Consider the following 11,197-nt stretch of genomic DNA (forward strand, 5'->3'; position numbering starts at 1 on the left):
GATAATGATAATGAGTTATCTGCTTAATAATTTTTTAATTACTTATTGAATAAATTATTTAATAACAATTATTTTATGTTTAAATTTTATGAACTGTATTAAAAATCAGATTTTTTAAACTCCCTCTTCCTGGAGTATGCAAATTTTAGAAGGGTAATAAACTAATTAACTAAATTAAATATATTGTTTAAAAGTTAAGAATTTTGTAATATTACTCTATGAAAATGGAAAGTAATTAACTATATGAAAGTATAATAACGTTTAGCTGAAGTAAATCATGCAATATCACGTGTTAATATCATATTAATACTAATATAACTTTACTTGATAATACGATTAATAATTTTTACAGTATAAAGTATAAAATTTTATAAATTATTTCGAGTTAAAAAAATAATAATGTAATTATAATTATTATTTTTTTTCAGGAAAACGAGGAAAACAATCCCTTTCAAAGGGCGATTTCTTAAATTTATTGTGATATCAAGTCTTTTCTTCAAATCATTACAAATAGTTTCAGCAATAAATAGCTTTCGCTCTTCTTTAATGACTTCGTTTAAAATAAACACAGGATTTAGCTAAGGATTGCTAATGACCTGCATTTGCACATTTCCAATCTATCAATAATGAAGTCTGCAGTTGTTGGATATAATTACTCTGATGGCGATTTTAAATCTCTTCCTCCATTTAAAAAAAACAAACAAAATAAAATAAAATAAAAATATCGCTCCCGAAATATAATTATTTTATTTATAAAAGACCATTCTGATTTGACAAATGTCATATCAGAATGTATAGAAATGTATTAAAAAAAAATTTCAAAATATTATTAAAGTCGAGAGATTCTTTTTTAAATATTATATTTATATTTATATAAAAAATATTTTATTAATAAAATATTTATTCGTATAAATTAATTTTAAGTATTTCGAAAGTCGTTTCCTTTCTCGATAATAATAAATTTATAACGATTATCAAAGGATGCAACAGCTTACCTATTTTTTTTTATTATTATTATTATTTTCTTTTTTTCGATCAATATTTGTAGTAATATATTTATACTAAATTTCATTTGAAAATTATTCATAGTTTTTCCAATTTTTGCACCTTGTTTTATTGATAGTTGGGGGTGAATTTTATTCTCAATTCGCTTCTCTCCTGCCTTAACTTATCACTATCCATTATTCTAGTAATTCGAATGTAAGCAATAAGATAAACTGTGTAAGCATGGGGTAAATAGGCATTTCTGCTAAAATCGTAAATTCTGTCATATATCGTGATATAAAAATTCCAAGAATAGTATCACACAACTCCGATGTTGCGATCCTCAAACTTTTCCTCCATAAACAGGATTATAAAAAATAAAAAATCCTGTTTGATAAGAAAAATAATGTAATATATTTTCAGATGCTCTTTTCTCAAACTAATATAAAATATATTGTACATTTTTGTATACATACAAATTTCATACAATAAATAATTTTTAAAAGTTAAAATAATCGAATAATTTAAGTCACTAAATCATATGTTATATTATTTTTTTTTTTAATATGAATAATTATAAAAGATGCAAACAACACATCTTCTTGGTGAAAGGGGATGATTTACAGCCATTGTTATAATCTACGAATGATTTCCTTTCAGCAGTATTAATAATTATTCTTGCTATTGTTAATATTCTAAGTATTAAAATTCTGAGTATAGAATTTAGAAATAGAATAATTACTTAAAAACCTAGGCTCTTTGTAGGTACAGACATTAAATAAGTGTATTTTTGACGTGTTTTCTATAAGAAATTGGCTGTTTATGCATTTTTAAAATAATTATTTATATATAAAATTATATTTTAAAGCATTATATTATAGCTTATACCTGAGAATTTGTAGATATACTTTTTGAGACTTTTCCTAAGTAAATATGTCTAACTATCAAAGCTTCAATTAATGTCTTCTTTGAAAAGAAGCAGAATTCAAATTAAATTTAGAAGAAGTTCCATTCGTCCAGAAAACTATCAGAGCTTTTAACACGTCATGAAGAAGACAGTGACACTGATTCATAGTGAAACTAATTGTTGATATAAATTATTCATCGTGCGTACATAGTAAGTATTCTGATAACTTATCCATCATATTTTAACACTTTGCATATTCTTATATAATTCTGATGCATATTTAGCATTTTATATTAAAAAAAACTACATAATTTAATATTAAATTATTTCACAAGAACACTAATTTTCTACACGAAATCACATATTAATATTTTATCAAATGCTTATAATATAATGTATTGAATCTTATCAAGAGAATTTTACTTTAAATTAATTATGATAATAACTATCTAATGTAATATTTAAATATATTATTTAAAAATTTATAAAAATATATTTATATATACGTTATTATTTCCAATTTAAGGTGCAATTTCTGCACGTTTCCAAACTTAAAATTGGATATCTTCTTTGTCATTCTTCAATGGTATGCATATGTAAGAAAATGTTATATTTTCTGTTAATTTTATTGGAATGCACTTTTCAGATTGCATACTTATACATCCCCACTTTCGTCCGTTTGTCTGTCCTTCGTTAATCTCGAGAAGGCAGTTAGATACATGAAAATCGAGACCAGATGTGGAAAGCTCAGCTAGATTAACTCTATACCAACTTCCAGTCTATACCGGAAATCACGTGAATATTACAGCCCTGCTTTGTGACGTCACAATAATATACATTTGATTTTATTTTACATTAGTTTTACCTTATTTTGAATGCATTATTAAAGTTCTAACTCAAATAAATTTTCTTAAGCTACATTTATTTTAATTATCATTCAATTTTTCTCCAGAAGTTTCTTGTTTGTAAGTGTAAAATTATTTTATCAATTGAAACGTAATGAAAATTTTAATATTTTCTATTGATTTTACTTTATTTTAAATAAATTATTAACGCTTTTACTTATAAAATAATTTTAAAAATATATTTATTTTTAATTATCTACTTTTTTAAAAGTTAGATTAATGTATATGTTAATATTTACATTTTTGAATACAAATTTATATATTATTATAAATTTAAATTAATATATAATTTGTATAAATTAATTTAAATAAGTTAACATTATAATTTATGAAATTATAATAAGTATAAAATAAGTTTTTAATATTAAAATACTAAAAAAAAATGTTTAAAGGATAATGAAAAATAAATGTTTATATATATATATAGATAGATAGATAGAATGTTTGTAATAGAGTTAATTAGAAATCTATTAAAACTTAATTTATTCAAGTATAAACATCTTTATCCACACTTACAGATTAAATTTAAGATGATTAAATTGAATTTGCATGAAGCTTGCAAGCTGCAAAAATATTCATTTTTATAAATTACATGTTGGAAAATTTCTTGTAAGTAAAGTACATATTCATTGCATTTATTATAATTAACTAAGAAAAAAAAATTCGTCTGACGAAGAGTGAATTAAAAATTCATTTATTGAAAAATTTTCTTTTAAATTTATTATTTGTTTAATTCTTTAATTACATTAAAACGAAAAAAGTAATGTTATAATACTTTAATATCTTTAAAAAACGAAAAATAAATTAGATAAAAATAGTATAGGATTAGGAGAAAAATTCAAACTAACTTTATTTTAAATTATATAAATAATATTCAACACGAATTAAATACAAATTTATATAAATAAATGAAAATTTAAATATAATAATATATAATATTTAATTATTAAGTTTGTCCTAATTTTTAACTAATTAATTTAATAATTTCGTTTAATATTGACGTTATTATTGTTATAAATAGTGTTAATAAGCAGGCTTTGATAGAGGAAGTGCCAGAAGGATCATTTGACTCCATCTCCGGATATGGGGTGCTCGGGTCAAACGACATTTAAGATTGTTTTTATGATGTCATCCGTGATGTCATTAACAATTATAACTTTCCATCATCCGAATTTTGTCATCTTTTCTACATAAATAATTAATACACTATAAATATGTATATAAATATAAATGAAACAGACTTTATGTGTGCATCTGTCTAAAAATTTCAATATAATTCCTTTAAGATTATTTCTATGATCTCATTCGTGACGCCATTAGCAACTACACCTTTTCATTGACGTCATTTATCACGTCAGGGATTTATTACCAGAAATTATTGTAAGAGAAATCTTTTGGGGATATAAATGAGACAATTCGACAGGAAATTTTCAAGAAAATCTTGATATGAAAATCCCTAAAAATGTTAATTCTTTACCTAATTTAAAAGTGATTTTGTGGACAGACATACAGACAGTTAAAGTTTCAATTGCTTCAGAAAATTTAAAAAATAAATTATTTATTATATTAATAAATCAAAATTTGATTATTATTCACATTAACTTGGTTCAAATTATATTATTTAATTGAGTAAATTACATTAGATAGTTGCAAAATATAGTATAGATTTAAATAAAATTTTAAATTTTAATTAATAAAATGTTTAGGACATTTAATTAAACTTTTTAAGACCATATATATATATATATATATAATATATTAAATAAATCAAATTTTTAATTAAAAACTCAAATTTAATTTAATGTCGCTTACTGTAAAGTTATAAATGAATTTATATTGGTTACCTATATATTTACATTAAGTGATATTCTATAATGAATTCAAGTTTATTAAACATTATTCATATTAAATTCATTACAGTTATGAGTATTATCAAACATTGAAGAATATTAAATTATAATTTATAATCTATTTATAATTAATATATTTTTAAACATTAAATTTGCACGTTATTCTTTATTCAAAATTTAAAAAATCAAAGTAAAAATTTTAATACTTATCAATGAATATTTTCCAATTTAAAATTATGTATTAAAATTATAATTAAAATGTAGTAACTGATATAAAATTTGCGTAATGTAATTTATAACTTCATTTATAGCTTATAAGCAAATATATATATATATACATTGTAAATTACTTAATTTTTAAATCATTTAAGAAATTTATAATGATTTTATAGTCTTTGGGTTTTAATAAATTGTTCCTAACTGATGAATGAATTAAGTAACCATTTTTACTTGGAAAATAATATAACAAAGTGTGCTATGCCTTGCTTCACATGTCTATTCTACTAAGCACATGGAAACAGGATAATTTTAGAAATTATAACGAAGATAAATGAAGTAAAATTCAATAAAATCTGTTTAAATAATGTAATCAAAAATTACTGTGTAACTACATTACAAACGACTTGTAGGGCCTAAGTACATAATGAATTATTAATTACACTGTATTTTTGAATTTTTAAAAGTCTTTCTCATGCTTATATCATGTTAAAAAGTGGGTTTTTCTACCATACTTAGGGTGGTACCATAGTGCAATGGCGCGTTATCTTATAGGAAAAAAGGGCAAATGTCTGGGGATCTCACCAATAGATGACCCCAAACTAATCTTTTATAAGAAAATATTCCCCCGAAGAATAATGTCTGAAGTCAACACTGTACATAAAACTCCCCTAATTCAAATTTATCTTGACCCCATGAAGCTATAACTCGCTCATTAAACACATACTTAAGATGGACAAATTAAGGGAATGGTAAAATGTATATATATATATTATAAGAATTCCCTTTTTATTATATAATTATGGTATTTTCCCCCCTTTTTTTTCTTACTTAAATTTAAATTAATTGTAAGTTATGTTAGGTTAAAGTTGAGGGGTGACAGATTTATACAGTGCCTGAGGCGATAAATATGATAAGGCCAGTTTGGATGTATAACATAAAATTTAAAAAACGTATTGAAGGTCGGTTCTATAGATACAAAAATTGATATCTTATCAATATATTTTCTGAATAGTTTGTATAAAATATTACTTTTCGGTGACAAAATTTTAAAATACCCACGCTCTTGCCTGAATGTATACAAAAAAAAATTTACATTTTTAGGAAAGAAATTAAATTTAAATAATTAATATATTAATTTTTATCAGTAATTAAGGCTAATGTTATATTATATGTAGGAAAATTATTGTATAAATTTGTTTTATTTAATAAAAAACTTTAAAGTTTCTGATAAAATTTTTTAGTAAGTTGAAATTTTGTTTTCTTTATATCAAGCAAAACAATGAATTTATAGTGTTATTTCTGTATTATTAAATGAAGTCGTGTAATTTTGTAAAGGAATTTTTAATAACTAAACAATTCAATTATACTGAAATTAGATTTTTATCTCATTGAAAGATCTACAATTAGATTCATTATAAATTTATTTTTTTTTAATTTCAGTTTTCGATGAGATTTTAAAGTTTAAAGAGAAAAGATTGAAAGATTTCATCACTGGATATAAAAAATTAAAAATATGAATTTATAAGATAGTTATTTTGATGATTTTTTAAATATATTTCTCGATAAAAATAATACGAAATTCGCTTTTGCTACATTCAAAATAATTCTACACAAATTCTGAACACATTTAAGTCTAATTTATTACTTAAAAAGTAGTACCTTTTTGTATATTTATTCGTGTAAAGGCGTGGCTGCTTTAGAATTTAGTCATTGAAAAGCAATTTTTATACAAACGATTCAAAAAGTATATTAATAAAATATTAATAAATACCTTTAATTTACATGTTCAGTTAACGAATCAGGAAATAAAATTTCCCTCTCAATATAAATGTATTGAAAGATATTTGATATAATTCCATTTGATGGCATAAATTCTGAAATTTAATAGTCACTAGCGAATTTTTAACTCGCCATTTAGTGTATATTTCAAAAACTATTTGTTAACTTTTGAGGTTTTTCTTCTGAATTTTGAAAATTGCTAGTGTTTTTTTTCACTTTATTTCTGCTTCTTCCTTGCCTATTTAACTTTATTTTTAAATCTCTTTGTCTCTTAAACTTCAAATTTTTAGGGTGTAATCCAACTCATTGGTTTTTCAGTATGGCTTTCAAGATATGCCACAAGCTTCTATGAGTACAGCAAGATTCTCTTAAGCCCTGTAATTGAATTAAAATTTAAATAAATTATTAAATATCAGAGTATGTAACATATATCAATGTAAGCCAATTAGGGTATCACCTTCAAAAAATGATTGAAATTATGATCTAAGTGTTAACAATAATCTTACATACAATCCAATTTGTATGTGATTCAATTCTTCACGATATGCACTTGAATTTTAAAAATAATTTAAGCTTAAATTCATTTAAAGAATCGGTTGTACAGTATAAACAGATATACCGGTATTAAATCGCTAGATACGTCATACGGGCCTATATATTTTATTATAATAATCTTATAATTTATTCTAAAAGGTGTGTATCATCATCTACGATTGATTAAAAAGGTGAGATCTTAATAACTGGAAGCTTCAAAATAGTAAATGACCACTGATCTTTGAGAAATCTTGTCATAGAAATTTCAATACAATATTTTTTTTTACATGAATTTAACATAAAATCCATTACTGTTTTCTCTTTGATGGATTATATTATTCCATCTGATTTATTGTATAGAATTTTAATAAATGCATGATCAGATACGATTTGTTATGGAGTAGATAGGAAGCTCCATCATCCAACAGTTTTAATTGATTGAATCATATCCTAGATTGAATTCTAGTAAATCAATATTTGATACCAATTTACCACTCTTACTAATTGTTTTTTAGTTACACAAAATTACATCGATAATTTTCATTATACAATTGATAAAGCATGAATCACAGATTTTTAAATATAAATAATTTAAAATCCAAATATAAAACAAGCTTCCACTTAACGTTTTTTTAGATTATAAAAACAATATTATAAAACTATAATTAATGATGAAAGGGCCCTGGACAAGTGAGACAAGTGGGCCTCAGTTTCAAGGGTCGTTCAGGTCAACCCCAAATATAGAGGGGCCCTAAAATTTAGTCGTTTATGTAAAAACATATCTTGTGAATCGATTATATTAAAATATTATATGCTGTTGAAATTTCTTATAATTTAATAATGGCTTGGTTTTCTTTAATTTTTAAAATAAAAAATAATATATCTGAACAATAAAATGTTAATAAAATATAATATAGAAGTTCCTAGAAGCTAAGAAGGAAAGTACTTGGCAAAACACACTTCGCTTTTTTTGGAAAAAAAGGAAATTGTGCCTATGCATGAGCGACGACAACACCTGAATGCTCCTTAATTTATTACCAGCACCTAAAATATTACACTTATAATTCCAAATTAAAATACAAATCTGTTATTAAGTAAAAGTAGGGAGATTTATGACAATGCTGCATTGTGGTAGATCTAATGTAGCGGTAGTCAACAAATAAAATGATTTTTTTTTTCGCTGCATTGAGTATGGGTGATTTGGATCACTTTTTATGGGTCTAAAGTGATTATCAGAATTTATGAAAATTTATCCATAGATGATGTATGAACACAATATAGAAAGAATGATCTTCTGTTATCACGTTCTTCTAATTTTAACTTGTCGTATATATACTGTAAGTGCATTAGAACAGTTGATTTTATTTACGAATAGAGTACAACAATGGACCAAGTATTTATAGTACAACTCAATTATATATGACTGGTTTCAAATTATACCCATTATGGGAAAGGCCTAAAAGCCATTCAAGTAGTCAGTAGGGGTAACTATATAGGGGTTTTGACTCCCTAAATGGCCCAAAAAATTTTCGAAATAATAAAATCAAAGTGAATTTCCAAGGGGGTATGGATCCAGAGGAACGAAATGTTACTTAATGATGTAAAGAAAAGGACTCTTATTTTTATTTTCGTCTCTTTTTGCTTTGTGAATACTAAAAGGCTATAAAAATGACTAATTTTAAGTTAAATCATAATAAAATAACATTATTTAAAACATCCAATTAACTGTTCGTGGTTCACTTATTGCATTTTAAAATTGCAAAATATTATAATTTGAAAATATAATAAAATGAATAATACTTCAATACATAAACTTTTGAAACAAACTTGAAGTTTTAAAATAAAAATTGCTGTATAGTGCATTTCTTTACAGCAATTTGTATGTCAAGGTACAGTACAGTATGTATAAATTGGTCTAGGTTACATACCTGTATCAATACAGTTTTTATGTATACTGAATATAATGGAATTACACACATATATACCGTATTTTTTACATGAATATATATAATATTTGTAATTTATACTATATCATTTATACAATGCAAAATATTAAATTCTTATTTTAATTAAATATTTTTAAAAGTAGAAATAAAGTGTACATAAAATAAATATTCTAAACATCTCAAAAAAAGCTTTCATTTAAATACTATAATATTTGATATCCAAGCAATTATCAGAAATCTTCTCCAATACACAAAATAAAAAGTTAATCCCGCAACCAAAAATCGATCATACCCAAGGATTTAGAATTGTTATAACTCTAAGCTATAACGTGTAATAAGCACTTTTCCTCTACTAAAGAATAATAAATTTAAAAGTGAGACACTCAAGAAAGAGTGAAGCTCTAAGCTGTAGAATATTTAACTTATAGGCCTATACAAACTATACAAATCCAACCTTGCACTTGATCTGTTATTTATGTTTTAGTTCAAAAAACAATTGCATAAATTGTGTAATTAATAAATATTTGGCATCAAAAATGTTCTTAGTGTGAACTAGAAAAAATAATATTTGAATAATTCTAGTGATAAATAAGAATTTAATCTTCAATTCTTGTAAGAATTCGTGTTGTTTTTCAACGTCAAAAGTTCGATTAAAGATGATTTAAAGATTTATTATAAATTGTAAAATTTAATTTAGATGAATTTTTCTTATTTACATAGATTCAAATTATTTGCTAATTTATTTATTTATTTATTTTAATTAAGATATCTTTAAAAAATAATATAGATAATGTAACAGCGATGAAAAATCGCTAAGTTTTTTTCGTGACATATATTGTGCCTCCTATAACATTTCAATAATCTTATATAATAAATAACTTAAACACATAAATCATTCAACTTTAGTATGATGAATTAATCATGTTTTTATTATTGATTAAATTCTTAACCTCAACCAAGCTGTAAATTTCTTCCATTTAGTCTTTCCTCATCAGTAAAATAGCCATTAACAACGTATCTTTTAAACAACATTGATTAAGAGATTTCTACATTCTTGTTGCAAACGTTATCTTTTTTTAAAAAAATAAACAAAATTATGAAAGAAACATTTATGTTTTATAAGACTAAAAGATAAGATTTTCCTTTAAATATTTATAAATTTGATTTTAAAATAGTTTTAGAAAGATATTATTTACAGATCCAGACTATTACAGAGAACTAGAAGGGGCATGTGGCCCGTGTCTCACAGAGTTTCGAAAATACACACATCACATTTCTTGCATTAAGAAATATTTATTCTTTTGCAAATTTTTTTTATATAAAAAATAAATTTTGGGGTCTTTCTGTATCTAAGGCCTGTGCCAAACGGATCTTGTAATGTTGACACAGGTCCTAGGCATAGAAAGGCCTCTTCTGACGTTGGCTATTTGGACGTGGTTTCATTTTTAAAGAATATTTTATAAGCTTTAATTTTTTAGATTTATTTTAAAATTAAAAATTAAAATTTAATAATATGAAATCATTTTTATATATTACAAAATTATAATAAATGTACAGTACAGTACATGACTACATCTAAATTGTTAAAACCCGAAACATTGTTCAAATTTTTCTACATTAGTAAACAAGAGTTGAGATTTGTAATTTTATATCCGATATTTAATTTAATAAACTTAATAATAGATTAATATCATGATTTTTTAATTCGTATAAAATTTCTACATAAATGTTCATACTTACGAAGAAAATTCATAAAATATATCCAATTTTCTAATTTTATTACTTAAAATATAAATGATTAACATTTAAATTATTTATAAACTTTCGAACAAAATAGTTAATAATTTATTTGACTTTTATAAGAATTTAATCATGACTGAATTATTAAAAATTAAAAAGATTTTATCTGTAAATTCAGTATATATATATATATATATATTATAAATTTTTCAAGTCATTTTAGTTTTAGTCTGATAATTTTCAGCGTAAATATTTAATTAAATTTAATATATTGATATTAATAACTGTTTAAAATGGTGACAAAAAAAAATTATTAATATTTTTTTAAATAAA

Source organism: Centruroides vittatus, unplaced genomic scaffold, assembly GCF_030686945.1.
Source record: "Centruroides vittatus isolate TY-2023 unplaced genomic scaffold, ASM3068694v2 contig_476, whole genome shotgun sequence".
NCBI classification, from domain to species: domain Eukaryota; kingdom Metazoa; phylum Arthropoda; class Arachnida; order Scorpiones; family Buthidae; genus Centruroides; species Centruroides vittatus.